The 17,588-nt window shown below is 42.3% G+C and overlaps 1 long non-coding RNA gene across 2 annotated transcripts in view; it reads right to left on the bottom strand.

Annotated features, from left to right (window-relative positions):
• Positions 1 to 16,118, bottom strand: part of LOC101938670 (uncharacterized) — a 280,742-nt gene extending 264,624 nt beyond the window's left edge. For both annotated transcript variants that reach the window (XR_010590365.1, XR_010590366.1), the window contains exon 1: positions 15,621 to 16,118. This is a non-coding gene — a long non-coding RNA (uncharacterized LOC101938670). The remainder of the gene's footprint in view (positions 1 to 15,620) is intronic.
• Positions 16,119 to 17,588: the final 1,470 nt, after the last annotated feature.

Here is a 17,588-nt window from a genome sequence, read left to right on the forward strand (position 1 = left end):
GCTGAACTCCCTGCATCCTACAGAACAAAAAATATAGGGGCTGTCTGCACATCACTACACAGGGAAGATTAGTGGGTGGAATAAGGATGAGGCAGGAGCAGAGCAGGCAAAATTGGTGGATTGGTGGACTGGAGCACAAGAACAGAGGTTGCTATTGTAATAACTACCATGGAGTGGCTCTACTGCTGCTCTGGAGCCTGTGAGGGCAGAATTCCTTACCCTCAATCCCCCAAACCTCTCTGCACCAAGCTTGGCTATTTGGGCTTGGCATAGGCTTGGCTTTCTTAAGGGCTTTGAGCCATATTCCTCTCTGATTTAACTCCAGGGTGTCAGTGGAGTTATATCAGGAATGAATTTCGCTTTGTATTGTGCATTTCAAATCAGAAGGGCCTACTTTGCTGAAACGTATTGTGCATCTTTTACAATAAACAGACAGTAATTTGGCTTACGGAGCACAGAAGTGCCAAATACAGCTAAAAGATGAGTCTTCAGTGTGTAGCACCAGTTAAAAGTCGCATAGTACTCAAAACTGCAACCATTGCAAGTGACCCACTCTTGTTATGTTTTGGATGGGGGGGAAAAAGCCCTCTAAACATTTCAGTGCAGGGATTTTCTGCCCAAAACATTATACAGGAAAATATCAATTAAGGTCAGGCTAATCTGGTGTGTAAATCTGCATTCCAGATCATATATTTTGGACCTGATACTTAGCTGGTGTAGCCCACTGTCACGATATCACTTTATGTCAGCTGAGGACGAGGACTTTGAATGTATTTTGCAATTCTTATACATGCACCCAGAGCAAGGAATGGAAATATTTTTAAGATATCTAAATTAATAAAATAAATCTGTTTGGTCTCAAAAAATAAAGACCTTCATGAAAGCCTAAGGGAAAAAAACATGTTTAAGAGCATGGCTTATCATTGTGCTCCTTCTACTCACTAAATGTGAATTAGTGAGATAATATAGTTCTGCTCTACTAACCACATGCATAAACAGAATTGAAGTCTTCCACAGTATGTGACACATTGTGCATTAATAGCTTGAATAACTTAACATAAATGGGATATCTTATCACAGAGACTTGCTCACTTGCTCTGTTAAAAGAAATCCCCTCTCGATTACATGTCTGACAATACTGTGCTGAGTTTAAGTGCATAACATAGGAGGATGTCAGGGTTTTTGCTGCACACAGTACCAATGTGAATTAATGAAAGTAAAATGTGTCCACACCAATTAACATTGTGAAATGTTTGGATCCCTTATTGCCTGAGAAGTTTTACTTTCCAGCTTTTTCATGTAAATGTAAGCGGGGGAATGGTCCCACTATTGTGGGTAACTTTCCTGGCTTCTGCACTACCCCGGTGAAGTGGGCTAGCGAAAGGATCTGAGTCCTCGCTCCCACTTCCTTTACCCAGAGGCCTCCCTACCCTTGAGGACTCCCCTTCCACTCTCCTGTCTGGCAGAGTCCTCGTAAACCCCAACAAGGCTGGGCCCAGAATTCCTGGGGCTCTCAACCCCCAACCCTGCTGTGGTCACCCAGGACAGGGGCTAGGGTGTCCCCACTCCAGGGTACTCTCTTTGCACTGGGCACCTCCCTGACCCACTGATCATTTCATACAATTTAAAGCAAATACAAGTTGTTTAATAAATAATTAATTTAAAAAAGATAAGGAAACATGGGAAAGGTTAAAGAAAAACACATCACCCTGCTCTGTGGCAGGGAACATTACAAACAGTGTCTCTGGAATGTCAGGGCAGGTCACAGTCTGTTCCTTGTAGGTCCCAGGCTCCTTCTCAGGCCCTGGCTGTGCTGCAGAGACGCTGCGGGTTGGACACTTGCTCTGGTGGTGGCCACACGCCCTCAGGCTCTAGATGGCAGGACCCTTTTTCCCAGCATCACCCCTGCCCAGTCAGGGTTATGATCCCCCTCCAAGTCTGACCTGCAGAGCCTCTTGGCTGAGGCGTCTCCCTGCACTGGGCCCACTACCCAGGGTCCCCCTCCTCTCCCCAGCTGCTCACCGCACCCAGCTCCGGACTGCTCCAGCCCCGGCTCCGGCTCCAGCTCCACTCTGCCTCTGCACTGCTGCTGCTCTGCCTTCAGCTCCCTGGGCTGCTTCTCTGGCCTCTCTGGCTCTGGTTGCTACAGCTCTGCTCCCAGGGCAGGTCTGCTCAATCTGGGCCATGTTCTGGCTTTAGGGCTGCAGCTCTGCTTCCAGCAGCTTAGCTTGGGCTCCTACTCTCCTTAGCTTGGCCCCACTCTGTCTGACCCAGGCAATTCCAGTTCACATGGAGGACGGGACCCCCCTGGCCTCCTGACTCTCTGATTAGCCTGCCCGCCCTGTCAATCAGGCTGATTTGGAGCATTGGCCTCTCCCCATTGTTCCTGGGGACTGTCAGTCTTAGGCTCCTGATTTGCCATCGACCCTTCCCCTTTTAGTGCTGGGAGCTAGCCAACCAAAACACCCCCACTGAATGTTAGTAAAGGGGCAACATAAAGGTCAAGACTATAAACACTAATTGACACCCTGAGTTTCTATGGACTCCTCATGACTGCCCTCCCTAATCCAATTTAATAAAAAACAGAAACTAAATTGCCAACCTTGGGGGTGACTTCAGAGCTCCATGCCCGGATTGGTCTGGCCAATCTGAGTAGAGATCAGGACTGATGAAGTAATATTGTCTGGTGTTTAAAATACAGGCCTAGAGTCAGAAGTTCTGGCTTCTATTCCTGTCTTGTTATGGGACCTATAGCAAAGTCACTCAACAACTCATGTAGTCTAGTCTACATAGATTCTTGCACCATCCTTGTAGCTGGGTGAGTGTAGTGCAGCAGGTTAAGTGATGTGACTAACAGCTGTCACACATTGTTTTGTCTCTCTGTGTTCTTACCTCAGCTTCAGTTTCCTCATTGGTAACATGGGGATAATAATCCCTCCTTAATTCCTTTACAGAAGTGTTGTCAGGCTTAATGTCTGCAACATGTTTGAGATGTACGGAACCTTCTATATGGACAAGTGCAAAGTATTGTTAGGCAATATCAGTAACTGAACCTCACTGCTGATTCTTGAACTTCACTCAACCACAAAGAAACTAACTTTTCAAGAGAAAACTGATACAACCAAAGAACATTGAAAAGAACCTTTGTTTTAAATGTGATTTTAGAGAGATGGCATTTTATTCATGATACAAGAACCTAGATTTAGTCAATGTTTCAGTTATAGATTAATAATTTGACAGATTAATTTTGCTGAATTCCTTTGTTCATTTTCAAATTCCCTGCCATCCAAGCAGAACCAATTTTGAATAACATAGCCAAGAGGGTATGTGTGTGTGTGTGTGTGTGTGCGCGTACGAGAGCGAGCGCATGTGTACACGTGCATACACACACACACACACAATGAATGGGCTCAAAAGCCAACTGCACTTTATATTTCAGCCCCTTTTACTGATCATTTTGTATGTTTCGGGGGGGGGGAGAAGAGATTCTCTTTAGCGCACTCTTCTAAAAAAATTAGAGAATTTACTATGCAGTAAACCCACCGTGCAATCTGAGAGAAATATGATGCACACCAATTATTATGGATCATGTTCTAGAATAGTTTAAATAAAACAAGAACTGAGCAACTAATGGAAACAAGAATACTAATATGAAATAAATGAAGCTATTCACATACTTTGTGGCCTAATTGATTCCTAATGGTTTAATTCCTTTGCAATCACTGGAGTTACACAAAGATGAACTGGGTCCCTTGAGGCAGTGAAAGATTTAATGCAGTAAAATGAAATAATTGCATGACTCTCCTAGTCAATAGTCTGCAGAATAAGGGAATGTTTTTTGAGGGATCTGAGCACAGACTAGGAGTTAGGAATTCTGGGTTCTGTTCCTGGATCTTGTACTTTCTCTGTATGATCTTGAGCAAGTCACTTAACCTCTCCATACCCCATTTTTTTCCATCTGTAAAATGAAAACAGTAATATGGCCCTCACAAGAGTATGTTATGAGGCTTAAATTTTAGCACACCTTGGATATTAGATGCTATGAGGTACATCAGTTGTTCCTTGTTGTATAAGAAAGGGAATGGAAATATATTACTAGCAGTAGCTTTCACTTCTCCTAGGTGTATTACAGAATTAAAAAGCCTGACCCTCTGTTCCATTCTGTTGCTTTATGCTGTTGTGGTGGCACCAAGTAGCCAGAAAACTGGCTTAACCATCCAGCTAAGGACTCTCTTATATACGAATCCCTGGATGACATATGGCCACCACAGTGGTTCCTACTCTACCCTTCCCCCCTTCCCCCACAGTTGCCTTTGCCTGGCGGATCATCGTCTGTCAGAATGTGCTAACGTGGAGCAGAATCTAAGGACCAAACTTATGCCAGAACCTGGCCAGGTCCTGTCCCTTGCAGCACCAGGACTGGGGAGCTGCAAAGATGGCTAAAAGCCACCTTTGCCCTCCCTATCCCCACAGTGCAGCACCAAGTGCCAGAGAACGTTTACATCAAATTAACACAAAATAGTTCTAAAAAATTGAAAAGAAGGGAACTAAAGCAAGCAGTGAAACCTCATTTTTATGATTATGCACAGCAATTAAAAAGGAACTGCAATTTCTTTTATGTCACCAGGACAAAGTAAAAGCCAAAAGACTTGTTTATTCATTATTACTTTCATTCATTTCATACTTTAGTGAGCAACTTGAAAGCCTTGGTGGAACAAACAAGTTGCAACTGCACTTCGAAAGCGTTAAAACCAAGAGGAATTACTTGCCGAAGCAACAACTTTGTGACCTGTAAAATATACACTCTGGAATGTGTAATATCTAAAGATGGGCTTCACACTAAATACTGCACCAGACCCAGATCTAAATTTGAGATCAGGGGTTTGATTTGGGCCTCTATCTAGTAATATCCTTTACTTCAAGTCTTTAATATGGAGCTCCATGTACGAGAGAGATCAGGGGAAATGATTCATATTTTTCTTCCTTCTGTAATTAATGTATTACATAAAGATATTTATAAATCTAAATAAAGAGACTGAGTGATTGACTGAGAAATTTTTAGCTCCTTTTCTCAACATTCGGAATGTTGGACATTACAAACTACACCAATTTTTAAACAGCAAAAGCCCAACTTTCCCTTCACTTGCCCTTTTATTTTGTAGCCAGGGGTTTCTAAATAAAAAGCATTTCATGCTGGCTGATTGGTTCTGTAGTTTCCTTCACCTCAGCTCTCAAACCAAAGAGATTTATCTGAAGTTTGCTCTGCTTGTGCTTAACCTTGATGTGAAATTCAAATCAAAAATATAATTGCCAATAGCTGTTAGAGGCTCAAGTGGAATAGGTCACTGAATGAAAGCTGAGGTTCTTGCTCTGTACAGTAAACTGGAGTTTGAGATGTGTCCCCTTATGGGTGCTCCATTTGAGGTGCACATACACCTTCAATCAGAGATGTTTTGTCAGTAGCACTCATTTGGTTGGCACGTGTGCCCTAGCTATTCTCAGTGTGGGGTACGAGGATGTATAGGGCTGTGACGAATGGACTAATCTCAGTTCCTTCACTACAAACACTACAGAGGTGAGTCTCTGATGCAGAGGGGATGAAGGGCAGGTACTGGAGCACCCTTAGGGACATACATTTTGTACAGTAACTGGAGTTCAAGATAAGTCATCTCTTCAAGTGGTGTCCCTGCGAGTGGGTCCACTTGAAGTGACTCCCGAGCAGGATCTTCTGAAGGATGGGACCTTTGGAACTTGGTCTAGAACTACCTGTAAAACTGCAGAGACAAAGATAGCATCTGCCTGAAAAGCATCAACTCTGGCATAGTGTGTTGAGAAGGTATGGACTGAAGCCAGTGTAGCAGCCTTGCAAGTCTCTTTTTCCATTTCTGAAGGTGTTTCTAGTGGAATCTTTCCTACTCTTCAGCAGGACCTCTTGAACTTCTCCAGAATAGGAGAGTTCTAACCGCGAGAACCATCTGGGTACCAAGTCTTGAGCTGCAGTGTGTTCAGGTTGGGATATAGATCGTTCCCTAAGTCCTGAGTGAGAAGACTGGGCACCTGTGGAAGGTTAATGGCTGGCCAAGAGGAGAGGCAAAGAAAGTAAGAGAACAACACTTGTCTCAGCCAGGTTGGTACAATCACAGGCAGCAAGCACCCTGGACAGAGCAGTGCTGCAGGCAGCGACCTGGGGAGCTAAAGGCAGCTCCTGGCGGGCTACAGGTATTTGCACGCTGAGGCCCTGAGACAATGGCAAAGAAGGTGCTGGGGCCACGGAGAAGTGGCCCAGGGAAATCAACTGAGGAGTCTGAGAGGGCACCACAAGCAGTCGCCATCTACAGGGTCCCTGGGTCAAGACCCAGAGTAGAGTAGTGGGTGGGCCCAGGTCCTCCTCTGCCACCACTCACCACTGAGGAAGTGGCTGGACTAAGGGATGTGATATTCCCCTGAAAGGGGGGAGCACAGAGTGCGGCACAGACGGAGGACTGTGTCACTGAAGAGGACGCCCGGTCCTGGGAGTGACATGGGTCCCAGAGCAGAAGTGACAGCAGCGAGACATCACCAAAAGAGGGTGCACTGGTCAGAACAGCTAATTCCCATGACAGCCAGCAGGAGGCACCAAAGGAGTGAGTTCCACCCCATCACAAAATGGGAAAGACAATCCCACTAAAGGTGGGAGGATAGAAGGGGCAGGATGGTGCAGCATCAGATCTGGATCATGGCCCTTAACCACAGCATCAAAACAAATGTTGCATGTTAATTATGGCAGGGGTCACTGACCAGGGGAAAATAAGTTAGGTGTTATGGAATATTAAGTTAGAAATATATTTTCCGCATCTATTGTTCAGGTTGTTTGGCAGCAGACTTCTGAGATATGAGGATAAATTACCAGCCTAACTTTGATCTCATTTTGCTATCATCCAAACTACTTTTAATAATTTTTGACACTAAACCATCCTGGAAAACTATTAAATCCCATAGGTGGAGATTTTATAATCATATTAAAGGAAAGAATGCCGACTTTGTAGAAATAATTCATAATCCTACTCTTTTTTTTTAATATTGCTTGGAATCCTCCCAAAGCTATGAAGAGAAGGGACAGATAATGAGTTATGAATTTGCCAGAGAGGAAAAAATAGCACAAAAGTAGGAAATCCCTGAGAACAATGTAAGAAACTAGAAGAAAGAAATCAAAGCCTTTTCTGAGTTTCTTAAATAGTTCTTTGGGTTTTCCATATACCGTGCAAGGAAAAGATTTTACAAACAAACATCAAGAAATCTAATACAGGTTAGATCATTTATAGCTAAGGGATTTAATAAGTTTCTCAATGGCCTATTCTTAGATGATAAGTTCAAATCTGTTCATATAAACAAGTTAATTCGTGACATAAGTCTCTCAGACAGTGACTCAAGTTTACCTCCTGACAGTGCCTGGATTTTTTTATTATGATTTTATTAACATAACAGTATAGATGTTCACACACATACATGACCAAATTCTACTGTCCTGACTCAACTAAATACCCTTTGAAGCCTGGGGCTAAGTCAGCCCTGATCACAAAATGAGCCCCCTAATGTAAAAGGCAGCAGGGAGCTGCAGGGGAGGAGTGACAGAGAGAGTTGCTGAGACTACCCGAGGCAGGAAGCCTGGCAGTAAACTGAAGGATGCTCAGGAAACAAAAGCCTGAGAAGTTGTAGCTGGCTTAGAGCAGCAGCAGCTGTTTCAGGGAGCAGAAGTAGCTCCTGCACAGTTATTGAACTGTGAGCCAGCTCTAGGAAAGAGGGCTGGGAACCCCCCAAACTGAGGGGAGAGAGACACTGATCGGGGGTTGGGACCTGAGGGCCGAATACATTGGACCCTAGATGGGAAATGTTTTCATTTTCCTTTGGACTGTGTGGAGTTTGCTTAAGGAGCCCTGTGAAGGACAAACAGGGCGGGGCACCCCTAGACATGAAGGGCTCTTAGGAGGCAGCAAGTGGTCACTATGCTACAACCACATTTTGGCTTCCATGCTCCACAGGCAATTCCCATAGTGGGAGGGCAGTGGTTTAATTGACCAAGCTGACTGTAGAGAGGCCACACCAGTAATGCTCCATTGCCTGGGGGTGGGGCGGAGAACAGGGAGATGGAAAGACATGGGTGGGGGGGAGGGAGGATCAAAGCAGGAAGCTAGGAAGATGTCACTGACAGCAGCATTTGAAATGGACCTGAATGGGCAAAGTTGCAGTAGTTAAGGCTGGGGAGGAAAAGATTAGCTTAGTCAAGCTGTGAAATGATAAAGGCTCAGATTAGAGCACTGGCAATCTGGGCAAAGAGGAGTTATGATCTTGGAGATGTTATGATGGAGAAAATTGCAAGATTCAGATACATCCTGAATAGGAAGAGAGCAGAGTCAAAATTTATGCCCAGATGATAGGCCTGAGCAAGGAGAAGGATAGTGGTATTGCCAGTTGTTGCTGAAATGGGAAGAACGGGGGAAAACTTGCAAGAAACAAAGTTTTAGTCATGTTTAGTCTGAGCTCTTGATAGGACAACTGCAAGGTGATATCAGAAAGGTCAAGATGTTGGACTGAATGGAGGCGACAGATCAGGTACAGCACTGGCATAGGACCCTGGAAGGCTGGGTTCCATTCTCATTCTACCATGAATATCCTGTGAGACCTGGGGCAAGTCACTTAGTCTCTCTGTGAAGGAAGAAAGAAAGAAAGAAGTTCACAACTCCCCTCAGATACTAGAGGGATAAGAACCACAAAAATATCTGAAGGTAGATTGGAGGAGAGGAACTCAGTGCAGCAGACTGAATGGAGAAGGGGCACAGTCATGGAGAGATCCAAAAACAAGCAGCGGAGGTGGTGTCTCAGAGTGAAAGAGAAGACATGGTTCCTGGAAGGTAGCAGCTCAAGGGATGGGAGACCTGATCAGTTAAGTAACTTGGTATTCTTTTTACTCAGTGACTTAATAACAATGTTTTTTAAATGAGAAAACAAATCCAAATAGCAAATAGTGTACTTCCAGTTTGAAAATTTTGCAGATTAATAATTCTTCTCATCTTTCCATGTTCCCTAATCAATTTTCCATTTCATCCCCATCTCATCCTGCCTGATACCTTACAGTCATAAGCTCTATGGGTCAGGGATTGTCCTCTTATTTGTCTGTACGGCTCCTAGCAAAATGGGGTCCTGATCCTCGATTGAGTTTCCTAGGTTTAGTGTAACATATATTATATCCACACACAAAATAGAGCATTAAGTTTGCATTGTAAATCACTGAAAAGCCAGGGGGAAAAGGAAATACCAGCATTTAGATTGCCCCTGTCAATCTTAATTCATCCCCTTTGTGTTCATGCATTATGATCACATAATGGGTGCTAGTAAGGGGAGCACAGGAGACAGTTTCCTTGTTCTTAGTTTTGGTGCCCAGTGCTAAAGCAGCACATGGCTGCCTGGATGAGCAATTACAAAAAAAAGTCCTGTTGAGCACTTGCTGTCATGGGCTGGAGCATGCTCAGTGCGGACAGAATCTTCAGAGAATTTAGCTGCCGAATTCTAACAAGTCTCTACCAAACAGGTGCAAACAGTGAATTCTGGAGGCTTAACTGGAAAGTGTTGGGCAAACCTAACTATAGGCAGCATTACCTACACTGCCTTTAATAGAGAAAATAGAGGAATAAAAACAGTGAAGCCACTAAGTTTATCCACAAAAATACTGACAAATCTATTCTTGTATTATTTGACCAGGTCCCCAATCAAGCTATTTTTGAGAAGTCATGGGGTAACCACTTCTCAGGCTGTCCATTCAAGATTAGTTTGTACTCAGTGTTGTGGTAGCTGTGTTAGTCCCAGGATATTGAAAAGACAAAGTGGGTGCGGCGATATCTTTTATTGCACCAACTTCTCTCTCTCTCTCACCAACAGAAGTTGGTCCAATAAAAGATATTGCCTTACCCAACTTTATCATTCAAGATTAGGAAATTCACCAGCTCAGAGGCTGGTCAAAGCAAGTACAAAGTAACTGGAGCTCCAAACATCTGTGTGAACATAACTCCTTACAGACTGAATCTTTTCAGCCAGTTTCAATACTACTTTATATAAAACATTGTAATTTCAAATGAGTTTCTGAATACACAATATTTCCCAAGAGTGACAGGTTGATTCATACAATTGTTCATAATAATATGGTAATTCTGAGTCAAACATGCAGTGTGCCTTGAGCTATAATTAATTTTTTACCTTCTTCTGCCTCACAATTTTTATCCACTAGAATGGGAGTGAACAGCAAACAGTTATTTGTTCTGTGCCAAAGGCTTGTTTGGCACTGTAAAATATACATTATATATATATATATATATACACACTATAGATATAGATATAGATATAGATATAGATATAGATATAGATATAGATACATACACACACACAGAGGAAAGACAGTGCCTACCCCAAGGAGTTCAGAGCTTAAATAAACCATTCCAACTAAAGCCAAGATGCACCTTGGGTCTAGTCCAAAACCTAGTGAATTGAAAGTCTGCCATTGATGTCAGTGTGCTTTTGATCAGGCCCATGGTGACTAGAAAATTGAACGAGAGTGCCAGGCTTTTAGTGTCTTATTTTGTTCTAAACATGTAACAATGGTTTTAGACTAGAATGTTTTGTTAAAATGTACTGAAAATAGTCATTACTAGAGAAAATGATGATGGAAACTATTGTTTGAAAAGTCAGTAGGGCTACAATGGCCTATCAATCTCATCTGTTTTGTAATCTAGTGTTTCTGACAAGGTGTCTTATTTTCAGTCACTTATCCCAACAAGTATCCTTTTTGTACAGAAAACAGTTCCTGGGAAGGCCATTGTTTTCTTTAGAAATATTTTACAATGTATGCATGATTTTTCCTCTTCATTATCACTTTGTCATCATTGGAAAGGGATGGGGGAAGGAAGGGGAGGAAGTCCAACCATTTGAAGCAGGTTCTTCCATCTATTTGTGTTTCTTGTAGCCCATTTTTTTTAAAATCAGTAGATATGACATCTTGAAAGATGGACTGAAACATTCTCTGCTGTTTGCTGAACATGCAAACACATCAATATAAAAGCCACTCAGTACATCATGTACCACTATGCTTGAAAAATTAAATTTAAACATAAAACGGCAAGAGCAAAGGATTTTTTTATTGTTTCTTCTTGCACTCCTCTCCCAAACCCGTTAATCCAATAGATTGCTTCATTTTTAAAAATAATCAGCCATTAAAACATTCTTGTCAGCATCTCTGCATGTTATTAGATACCACAGCTACCTTTTCTGATACTGTAAGGATGTTGCTTGAATGAAACCTTGGCTGCAGTGTGGAGATTGTATTAGATGGGAAGAACTACAGATGAATGTCTTTCAAAGGGATCTGTGGGAGTACAGGTGCATTGTCTAAAAACAGCATAACCTTCTGCTTTTGCCTAATTGTTCCTTGATTGAGAACTTGCTATGTGAATTCAAATAGTCGTGATGTCACCATGCCTTCTGATTAGTTTTGTAGATTGCAGGTGGTGTGGCTTCTAAAACAGTGGGGGGGGGGCGGGCAAAGTGTCTTGCCATTGTCAAGTAGTTTTTCTTTTTCTCCTCTCCTTGGTATATAATATGGGTGCAATTCATTCTTTTGATTCTTTCCCATGAAACAAAATGTTTGTTCTGATCCAGCTTCTGAAAAGACTAGTCTCATCCACACTGGAGGAAAATGTCACATGGTTTATAACCAACACAACCCTGAAAGTTGCCAGACCTCAGTAATTTATATCTATGGTAAGAGTAAAACTTTCACCAGAATAAGGTACAAAGACCACAGAGTGAGTGAGCACGTGTGTATTTCTGTCCTTTGAAACTCATCCATTTTCAGGTCCTCCTCAAGATCTTTTTCTTTATTGAGAGTCCATAAAACAATTGTGTGTCTCATACAGCCATCTCCAACACAGTTCATGACTGTGCTAATCTCGAACATTGCTAATCTATTTGCGTCCTTGTAGGGACTATGGTTTCTGTAGCCAGCTAATCACTTAGAGGAGAGTGCAGGTGCCAGTACCATTTCATGGCAAACATCATTCAGTGAGGACATGGTTTCCTAAGGGAGTCGCTAGGGAGATGATTACCCAGTAAATGTGCAGCAACCTGGGGATATGTTTGGCTTAGATATTGAAGGTGATCATCTAGCAACTGAGCTCTTTAGACACATTTCATTGTATGACAAATCATGCTGTATGCAGTGTAGTTGTAGCCGTGGTGGTCCCAGCACATGAGAAACAAGGTGGATGAGACAAAATCTTTTATTGGACCAACTTCTGTTGGGGTGAGAGCTCTGTGTAAGCTCGAAAGCTTGTCCCTCACCCCAACAGAAGTTGGTCCAATAAAAGATTTTGTCTCACCCACCTTATCTCTCTAAAATCATGCTCTAGTCATTTGTCCAGGCAAATTGAACATTGTTCAAAACATGCATTTTTATCATATAAAACTTAATTGTGTGCACTGTGTATTTCACAATAGTTTTTCCTACTTCTGTCTCCAGTCCAATTAAATATGGATCCGCCATTTGGGGATTATATTTCTACTTTGAACTACTATTAGGATTTGGTCTAAATTATTCAAGGGGTCTAAAAATCAGGGAGTGCAAAGAATTACCTGCATCATTCCCAAGCTTTTGCATGTATTTAAGGCAAAAGAAGGTTGCTGATCAGTATGTATTGTCACACAGTTAACAGGTTAAAATCTTAAATGGCAGCAAATATGTTTGGACTGTCATTTAGTGACTATAAGCCTAGAGATTCATGGGACAAAAGATCTTTTTCCAAAGACATGTTCCTTCTGAAGTAGTTGTTGGAACATGAATAAAGAAGGTGATACACCAATGAGTGACTATTATTTGGCTCCCACATAGACATTAATAAGCTTGAGTATAATAAGAAAAATCAATCTGTTGGGGATTTCTATAGGAATCTCACACTCAGATTCACTTTCTTTAGTACATCTCATTACTTTACACCATGAAGGGCTTCAATAAAAGATAACACTAATATTTGTTTGGATTTTTATTCTAATTTTCATTCCAGGATACTTCAAACTGAGATTCACTTCAGTGCCAGGGATTTCTATAGGTGGAAAGTAGTAGAATACAGGTATTCTACATTTATTCATGTTGACATTCCTGATTTCAGCAAGTTCTAAAACACTTAAGCAGGTTAGGCACCAATCTGCATCTTCAGGTGCCTAAATACTTTCAAAATCTGGCCCCCAGTGCCTTAGACATTTTTGAAAACCTTACCCCAAATCAGTGCCATACAAATGTGACATTCAGGATGATAAAAAAAATATTCATCAGTCATGAAACCCAGAGGGCCACCCTAGAAAGTTGCAAGATTATTTAAGCAATAAAAGGTAATAAACTGGTCAGCATGTTTTGCTGGAATTAGCACCACACCTCTTGTGGGTTCCTAGGGAGAGGGCCAAAACTATGAAGTGGCAACATACTGTAGCAGCATGACACATATCTGATATTGTCTCTTGCTGCGATGATGAAGCTGTCATTATATAACTACAAAAATATAAAGGGTTATTTTAATTTGTATAAATATTTGCATTAAACCAATAAGTGGTTGCAAAATGGAAATGAAAAATTGTATTTAAAATAGCATGGTGCTTTGCTATTGAAACTAATTGGAGGAGCTCAACATGCTTTACATTAATTAATTTGCCCTCAAAGCCCTAATGTGAAATAAGCATTATTCTCCCTATTTGACAGTCGAAGAAATGGTGATACTCTAAAATTAAGTGATTTTCCTCCCTTTCACATAGAAAATCTATGGCACAGTTTAGCTGCTAAACTAAACTTGACTCTGCTGGTAGTCAGTTTTCAATAGCCCTGGGACAAATATTTGGTGCAAAACCTTTCTTCACTGAAAAAATGCAGATCTGGATCTACCAAATAGTTTGAAATTGGGTTGCTTTGGGCAAATGGTTATGTCTCAAAATATTTTCAGAACTGTCCGACCCGTTCATTTCAGCATTTCTGAAATGGAACATTTCAGTTTTACATTTCAGAAAGAAATTTTGTTTTGGAATTTCCCTGAATTTTATTTAAAAGCATTTTTAAAAAACCAACATCATTTGAAGCTACTAAACAAAATGTTTATTTTGAGATTTCTCTTCAGCCACCATACTAAACAAAGTCAGTTATGTGTGTATCACTACCTTGCATGTCTTAAGGTTACTGTACTAGTTTTTACATCTCTTCTGCCATAGAGCTAGATAGTGGACAGCCATTATAGTTATTAGTTCAGTAGAAATGGGACAAAAACACAAAATCTGGACCTGGAACAAAACTTTATCAAAGTTCAGATCTGGGTTTATACCTATCTCTTGCTGTACACAGTTGCCAGAGAGATCCAGAGACTATCACAAGCAATTACCAATCTTAAAGTAAAGGAAATTCTGGTTTAATCTTTTGAAACTACTGAGGTAAGAACAATTTCATCCCTCAATGACTCCAGGTGTAACAAACCCCCAGCTAAAACTATTAAACCAATCATAACTGGAACTAATCTCACATCTTGCTGTTGATCATTTCCAGTGATTTGTACCTTTAAGACATTTCAAGCCCTTACAGTAAAGCTAGTATAAAGTAACTGGAACAAAGAGAAACCAACAAAAAGCAGTAATGGTCTGTCTTCAAAAATATTTAGACTATTTATTATTACCCTGAATTTATTTTACCTTTAGTTCATACTAAGCATGACACAAATAACAAAAAGTAAAAAACTGCATCAATAGCATAAACTGCTCTTTATATACTACAAGATTACTTTAATTGATCCATTTATTTTGATTGTTCACAGACAGAAATGAGGTTCTCATAAATCACAAGTACAAGTCAGCTTCAGTTAAATAATACAACAATGGCCCAGTTAATTCAGTACTCAACTCTGTAGGAAGTCAAAAGCTTTGGTGAGGTGCTAACACATTTCATGTTAATACTACACAAGTGCTTCTTGTCACCTGAAAATGTATTTGGAATACCCTGCAGAGAGCTTGATTTAGCCAGACATCCTTCCACAAATTAGCCTGACCTGCCATTTCAGATGTCCATTTAGCCAAAAGGAAAATATGATCAAAACTAGCATTTCAGTCATTTGGGCCCAGATCCTATAAAGACTTATACACGTGCTTAACTTTAATCACACGACTAGTCCTCATTTAACGGAACTACTCAAGTAGTAGTTAAACATGTATTTACGTCTTTGCAGGATCAGAGCCTTAGAACGCATTTTCCTCTCAGGTTCAGTCTACTAAAGCAAAGAAACTGAAGGATGAAATCACATCACAGCACAGTGCTTGGATGGCTAAATTTTGTTGCATATTAGTCTACTTTTGTTTAACAATCCTCCCATTTTGAAATTTTCTAAGAGCATTAACCGTGAGAAAAAAAGATGACAAGATTTTATTTCAAATCTCAAATGAGAAAGACACAGAGAAAGCCAGTAACATTAATTTAATAACTGGTTATTTGGTAGAGATGATTTATAAACACCGGGGTCAACACTGGGCTAGGTCTCTGCAACTTCTCAGACAGTTCCAAAAGAAAGATCACTTACCTTATGCAGGTCCCAGTTTCACCTTTGCTTTCCATATGATGTTCAATTGATCACTGTATATTGAAATCTCAGTAATAGGCTTATGATGAGACTTGAAACACCCATTTAGTTTTAAGTTAGAGCACAAAAAAAGGTCAATGAGATTTTCCAACGTTTTTGTGGAAATGCAAGCTGATTAGTACATTTCTTGAAGATTCAAAGCTGTGTATATAATAAATATAGGGCTAGATTGTGCCTTTACCACAAGTCCTGTGTACTATATCCCCTAGAGCAAGAGGGGTAATAATTTGCTACTAGCCTATACCAGCAGCAAAATCACTATCCCCTGATCCCTGTGCTGGCTCTGCTGAACATTGCACATTGTGGGGAAGGAAGAGCCAAGCTTCTGCTCACTCGCTCCATGGGAAAGTAGCAGGTATGCAGTACACAGTTCTCCCTGAAGGCTCAAGGTCTGGGAAGGCCGTACTGGTGCATGAGGAGAGTTGAGTCCCTTAGAACTGTGCATGGAGATACAGCCTGACTCAGAATCTAGGCCATAGCTTTCAACAGTATTGACAGCTATCTTCAAAGTGAATATGTTTTGAATAGCTAGCTGGCTGTCAGGACCTTGTTTTTATTAATAGCGAGCCATCTGCTTGGCAGACAGATATGCATTTATTTATTTTGGATGCTTAGAGTCATTGAGACATCTCCCCCGTGCTCTGGCTGCTTTTACGAATTTGAAAGTTTCATAATGTCAGAAAACACACAGATTCCCCCCAGCAGACATGATATAACAGTATTTGCCTACCCAGCTGGCAAATTAATACAACCCTTCCAAGCCTCTGCCTCAAAATGTGTTGTGTGAGGGACAAGATGGCCTTTGCAAGGTTTCTAGAAGGTTAACAGACTAGCCTCTGGTGCACCATAGGGGGAAGCAAATATTAGGGTTACCATACATCCGGTTTTTCCCGGACATGTCCGGCTTTTTGGTAATCAAACCCCCATCCGGGGGGAATTGCCAAAAAGCTGAACATGTCCGGGAAAAATACCGGCCGGGCACTTCCCCTCCTGGGCTCCAGCTGCTCTGCTCCTCCCCTGACTCTTTGGCTCTGTTTAAGAGCCAAGCTGCCCGAGCGCTACCGGCTTCGGGCAGCCCCTTTGCCTCCGGACCCCGAGCCGCCAGCCGGGCACTTCCCCTCCTGGGCTCCAGCTGCTCTGCTCCGGCGGCGCAGGGTCCAGAGGCATGGGGGCTGCCCGAAGCCGGTAGCGCTCCAGCAGCTCAGGGGAGGAGCACAGCAGCCGGAGCCCGGGAGGGGAAGTGCCCGGCCGGGGGCGCAGGGTCCGGAGGCATGGGGGCTGCCCGAAGCCCGAGCGCTACCGGCTTCACGGTTTGCCAGGCAGCCTCCAGATCCTGCACCCCTGGCTGGACGCTTCCCCTCCTGGGCTCCAGCTGCGCTGGGGAAGCGCTGGGCAGGGGCGCAGGGGCTGGGGGCTGCCCGGCAAACCGTGAAGCCGGTAGCGCTTGGCAGCCCTTTTCGCGTGGCTGGGAGGGAGGAGGGGGAGTTAGGGCGGGAACTTTGGGGAAGGGGCGGGAAATGGGCGGAGTTGGGGCGGGGCTGGGGTGGGGCTGGGGGTGGGAAAGGGGCGGGGCCATGGCCCGGTGGAGTGTCCTCTTTTTTTATTTTTTAAATATGGTAACCCTACAAATAAAGCTGTGGGGCCTTGACAAAGAACATCTGGCTAGACTCCTCTCCTGTTTATACTGCAAGATGAAGACAGGTTACGATCTAAATAGAAAAGTTAATTTTCCATGCTGCTTGGGTCTGTTATCAGTTTTTCCATTGCTACAGAGCAATAGCTGTTATTTTCTAAAGTGGGATAAAGTCCTTGTGTAAAGCTGCTGTCAATATTGTTCCATTTATTTTTGGGGATGTACTTCCAAATTGACTATGGGCCAGGTTGTCTTTTTCTTTTGTTGTTGGGTTG

Source organism: Chrysemys picta, chromosome 9 (assembly GCF_011386835.1).
Source record: "Chrysemys picta bellii isolate R12L10 chromosome 9, ASM1138683v2, whole genome shotgun sequence".
NCBI classification, from domain to species: Eukaryota; Metazoa; Chordata; order Testudines; family Emydidae; genus Chrysemys; species Chrysemys picta.